Source organism: Labeo rohita, unplaced genomic scaffold (assembly GCF_022985175.1).
Source record: "Labeo rohita strain BAU-BD-2019 unplaced genomic scaffold, IGBB_LRoh.1.0 scaffold_616, whole genome shotgun sequence".
In the NCBI taxonomy this organism is placed as follows: domain Eukaryota; kingdom Metazoa; phylum Chordata; class Actinopteri; order Cypriniformes; family Cyprinidae; genus Labeo; species Labeo rohita.
Genome location: NW_026129542.1, coordinates 41314 through 47313, shown reverse-complemented (window position 1 = coordinate 47313; position 6000 = coordinate 41314). Strand labels below are relative to the sequence as shown.

The 6000-nt window shown below is 36.1% G+C and overlaps 1 protein-coding gene across 1 annotated transcript in view; it reads left to right on the top strand.

Annotated features, from left to right (window-relative positions):
* Positions 1-6: 6 nt before the first annotated feature.
* The window catches only part of LOC127161329 (ribonuclease inhibitor-like), a gene marked incomplete at its 3' end in the record, with an annotated part of 47175 nt that continues 41181 nt past the window's right edge, over positions 7-6000 (top strand). The window contains exons 1-5 of the mRNA XM_051104015.1: positions 7-120; positions 341-511; positions 1845-2018; positions 3979-4152; positions 4542-4712. The remainder of the gene's footprint in view (positions 121-340; positions 512-1844; positions 2019-3978; positions 4153-4541; positions 4713-6000) is intronic.

Here is a 6000-nt window from a genome sequence, read left to right as displayed (position 1 = left end):
GAGATCAAACCCTTCACACCTGATAGAGCTGGATCTCACAGGAAATGATCCTGGACAATCAGGAGTGAAGGAGCTCAGTGATTTACTACAGGATCCAAACTGTCAACTCAAAACACTGAGGTAAGAGATGAAGTCATGGCAAATAAGTTATATTCAGGTGATTTTTTTTATTTTTTTATTATTTATTATTATTATTATTATTTTTTTTAGAAATATTGTTTCAGTGTTGCACTAAAGTACATTCAAAATTTGAATTTGATGTAGTTTTAGAATTAGATGTTGTTTACATCAAGTTTGATTAAGAACTGAATTGAATCTTGCTTCATCTTCTCTTCTGCAGGTTTTTGGGTCCTGCTGCAGATGAAGCCTGTCAGTATGTGACTGGAATTGTGGGTAAAAACCCGTTACTCCTGAGAGAACTGAATCTGAGTGAACATGAACTAGGAGACACACGAGTGAATCAGATCGCTGCTCTACTGCAGGATAAACACTGTCAACTCAACACACTGAAGTGAGTATCTTACATCATTTCACATGACTAGTAATGTTACAGTAGTATATTTTATTCTCCGTTGAGTCTGACCCCACGTTATAAAGCTTTAAGAGCCACGACATTTTTTAATATAGCTAATTATATTTGTCTGAAAAGAGATTCATATACATCTAGGATGGCTTGAGGTGAGTAAATCATGGGATAATTTTCATTTTTGGGTGAACTACCCCTTTAAGTGCACAGAGGTTAGAGAACATAATGTGAGCACATTAGAAATAGCCAGTATCTTATTAGTGTATTTACCATTGTTTGCTTTTAATACAGCTTCCAGTCTTCTTAGAATAGATTCATACTAGGGCTGTCAACGATTAATCGCGACTCGATCCTAATGATCTGAGTGGTCTGTTAGGTTTATATTCAATGAACATATCTGCAATGTATTTAGGTCCTAGGCCATTGAGTGATTTATAAATGAGTAAAAGTACTTTAAAATCAATTCTAAATATAACTGGAAGCCAGTGTAGGGACCTGAGGACTGGTGTGATATGCTCAGATTTTCTGGTTCTGACTAGAACCAGAAAATCTGAGCATATCACAACCTCATTAAAACTAAGGTTTTAATCAAATAAAAAACACAGAAGGATTCACACTGTAAACTGGAGAGATTGAGCTCAGTAACATTCACATACAAGAATCAGGAAACATGATAATAATGATAATAATACATCACATCATTTCCAGCACTGCACTTTCTGGCATTTCTCCATCTGAAGAAAGATTCAGGAATACAATGTTTTTATGTGTATCCGTAAAAAAAACAGCATTAAACTTGCTGAAATTTGACATCTTTGCTGTGAAATAAAACAGAAGTAACAACAAAAAAACAGTCTAACAAATGACAGTAGATGTTTCTGACAGTTAGATTTATACTGGACTAATAGTATATTTCACCAATTTTTTTTATTAAGGGGATGCATATTTAGTCTATTTGTATAGTTAGAAATTTGAAACTACACTGTAAAATGGCTTGAAAAATCAACAATTATTTTATTTGACTGATTTGTTGATTTTCTTTCATTAGAAATGTGAAAATAGACCATTTAATTAATTTAACTTTACTATTGTTTCTATATTGATTCTACATATTAATTTCCATTGGTAAAATTTACTTGTTTGTTGACTGAGGGTCCAGACTTGGATTGTAACTAGTCTCCTCAAATACTCCTCTCTTGGTTTGTTCATTCATATATTAGAAGTTTCCATGATTTTGCTGGTGTATTAGTGAATGTATGACATTTGTTCATGATGCATCATAGATCTGATTTATTGTCTTTTCTCTTTCTGTCTTCAGTCTGTGTAATTGCAGTATTACAGAGAAACAGTGTCTCATCCTGACTTCAGCTCTGAAATCAAACCCATCACACCTGAGAGAACTGAACCTGAGTGAGAATCAAATAAAAAACACAGGAGTGAATCACTTATGTGACGTACTGAAGGATTCACACTGTAAACTGGAGAGATTGAGGTCAGTAACATTCACATACAAGAATCAAAATGATTAAAGTGCCCCTATTATGCCTTTTCAAATATGATCTTTCATGTAGTGTCATGTAGCTGTATGTGAACATAAACTGCAAAGTTGTGAAGCCGACAGTGCACGATGAATAAAGTTATTGTCTATCAAAAAAAGAGTCACCTCACATTTGCCTGAACGAGTCATCAGGAATTCGAATCTTTCTGTTTTTTTCTGTTTGCATAATCTCCGCCCACGTTCTACATCGCAAACAACTTGCCCGCCCACAAAAAGTAAAATTTCAATGTGGTTTACGTCACATGGAAATTTACACGTACATTATACAGAAGACGCTGAATCCTACTCTGTGAGTAAAACTGTTTTATATTCACTTACAAAAGGTGATGAAACTACAAAGATTGTATTTTCTAGAGATCGTTCAAAATATGTAGTTGTGTATGTGATGTTGTGTAACAACCTTGCACTTGTCATGCTAACCGGCTAAATCATGCTTTTGTAGTTCTGTTGTTCAGCTGTGGACCCACTGTAGTCTGACAATTTGTCATTGATGCAGCTTGACTGTCTGTCTGTCTCATTAGTTGAAGTAATGATAAAGGATGGCGCACGAAGCGGCTTTCACACCCAATGCGGTAAGCGCTGTGCTATGAAACCCGTTCATTTCAATGTCTTCTGCCCTGCAAGGATGGCTTGTTTCTGCCTGGACCAAAGCGTACGCACAGCGGAGCGTGCACGCCAAGGAAAAATAGGTTGTTCGAATAAATTGTTCAAATGAACTTTTGCCGCTGCGCTCTGAAGGGCTGCGTTCAGTGTGAAAGCCACCTTAATGCATTATACAATGTTGAAGGTTACAACATAGAGGTGTGCCCGGTTCACTTACATAAGCAAATTGCAAGCACTTTCCAAAGTAGACCGTGTTAACTTGTCGATCAGCCACTTCAGTCGTTTCATCATCAGACTCTGGCTTGAGTTGGTATGGTAAAATCGATGCCATCTTTTCTATGTATTGACAAGTATCCAGGGCTGTCAGTCAGTTATGGCAGTGGGCGTTTCGTTCTCCGACATGCTGTACGCAGTAGACCAATCATAAAGCACTGCGCCATCTGACCAATCACAGTAGTGAGGGCTCACGGAAAGGAGGGGTTTAGAGAGACTGATTCTTCGAACTGCTTCGCGCGAGTCATTTAGGAATCATTTAGAAATGGGGTAAAATTAAATCTATTTTTGGAGAAAACTGAAGTGTTTTTTGACTTTGCATACATGTAAACCTGCTTTGGGAGTCTATTAAAACAATATTAGCAACCTTTAAAATGGCATAATAGGGGCACTTTAAAATCACTTCAACAGTTTAAACCAAAACACTTTATAGTATCTAACGATGTCTACAGAAGCTTCTTAAACGAGCTCATCCAGTAAGTAAAACTGTTAAAGTGTGGAATAAAGAGTCTTCAACATGTTTTACACTAAACAATACTTTTGGATTGAACTATTTTTAGAATTTGCCACAAAAAATGCAGTTTTATAAGAGAAGTCCCTGACTTGCCAAGAAGTTATCAGTTAGAGGACTGATAGATGAAATATTATGACAGCTACACTCAACACCACAGCAATGAGAGCAATATTGCACATTGGTTGATGATAGGAATATTATATATGTTAAAAATATATATTTACATAAGAATGTTGTTTATTTCGACACAGAGTGTCTTTACAAACACATTAAACAGGAGACTTTTCAGACGCGCACTCCACTGCACAGTTGGCAACACTGGGTCCATCTAGCAGACATACGATAAAGTCAGCATTTTTTTTCAGATGATGGAAAATGTTAATTTTCTAATAGTTTAATAAATGCTAATGAATTCTTATTTTATTGGTGTGTTTGTGACAAACAGATGTGTGTGTGTGTGTGTGTTTTTTTTAATGTGTGTGTTTTTTGTCTTTCTTTCTGTAGACTTTCAGACTGCAGTATCACTGAAGAAGGTTATAAAGCTCTGGCTTCAGCTCTGAGATCAAACCCTTCACACCTGATAGAGCTGGATCTCACAGGAAATGATCCTGGACAATCAGGAGTGAAGGAGCTCAATGATTTACTACAGGATCCAAACTGTCAACTCAAGACACTGAGGTAAAATGTGATGAAATAATGTAAAATAAATGATATGTAGGTGAACTTTTTCTTCTTTTACTTGTATAATATGTTGAACAACCTGTTGCTGCATCAAAGTTAACAAAGAAAAAAAAAAAAAAAAAAACTTAGGCTTTTAAGCAATATTTTATCAGAATCATGTTTATTGCCAAGTAATGAAGGTATACAATTACGAGGAATTTGTCTTGGTAAATTGGTGTCAAACACAACAGAAAATCAGAAATAATTAAGAAAAAAGAACAATAAGGTAAGGTATTTTAAAGTAAGGCAAGTAAACTATACAATAAAAGCAAAATAAAAATAAAATGAAATATGTTGTCCATTGTATAAAAGGTGAATTGATTCCTGTTTTATCTTCTCTTCTGCAGGTTTTTGGGTCCTGCTGCAGATGAAGCCTGTCAGTATGTGACTGGAATTGTGGGTAAAAACCCGTTACTCCTGAGAGAACTGAATCTGAGTAAACATGAACTAGGAGACACACGAGTGAATCAGATCGCTGCTCTACTGCAGGATAAACACTGTCAACTCAACACACTGATGTGAGTGTTTGACATGTATTAATACTAACATTACTGAGTGGGAATAAACTAGGAATTTAGGAAAAGTAAATTGCTCAGACAGGGCCGATCTCAATCTGATATTGTGTTACTGTTCTGTGTTACTGTTAAGACACACAAAAGACATACAAGCACTAAAAGCACAATGTTTTGTGCACAATATTCCAGGTCTTCTGAAGGTATTCGATAGCTTAATGTGAGGTACAGATGAATATTTAAGTCCTTGCAATAAAGTTCATGTAAACACTTTTCTCTGCTGCGTCTGTCAGTGATGCAAAATCGAATCCACGTCAGACGGGGTGGGTTGGAGAAGTTACAAATGTATTCATAAGTTTTCAGAAATTCAAATGAGTAACAGAAGAATCATAACGTGAAACTGAAAAATAAAAATTACATTTCAATAAGCATGTTCAGTCCAATCATTTCACAAATAAAAACTGAATAACATCAATTTAATTTAAGGTCTCAATCAGTCTAAATCAAACTAAGTCTAACTTCTATGTTTAATCTATCAATCTATAAACCATAAGTCATAAACCATAAATCATAGAAATCATATAAATCTGAGAAGAATAAGTCTATAAGAGAACTAGGCACACCCATCAGTCAGAGTGAGAGAGTAAAGCCAGACTCACACTACAGGATTTTTAGCCCGAATTTGTCCTCCTGAGAATTGGAGAAAAAATCTTGTCCAGCACCTCGATCGGTCCCGATGTTCAGCACGGATCATCTGGTAATGTGAGACGTTCACAGATTGAATCTTGCACCTCCTGATCTGCTCTCACACAAATCGGGGCTGCCCCGATCACATCAAACATGTTTGATATTCAGGATTTTAAATCAGGATGATCACGACTATGATTACATCAGTACTTTCACAACAGCCAATGGCGACCACAAAAACAGCTGCTGTACGTCCACTGGATAGTGGAGATGGAGGAAACTGCTGGTTATGTTTTTGTAGTAACACTGTCTGTATAATATGTTGAAAACATACCACAACCGCATGGAGCAAGGAAACCTCTGGAGTGAAATCGTGTCAGTTTTCCACATACTGCATGAGTGCATAAAGCTGCTAGCATGCTAACTAACATTTGTAAACATTAGTTGCTGAAATGACGATCTGTTGCGTAAGATCACGTGATGCGCTTCCTCCGTCATGATAATCTTAATAATATCTTGTAGTGTGTGATGCGCCACAATTTTAAAATCTTGTAGTTTCTGCATGTTTAAGATTTCAGGGAAGATAATCTGCAAAGATTCTCCTTAT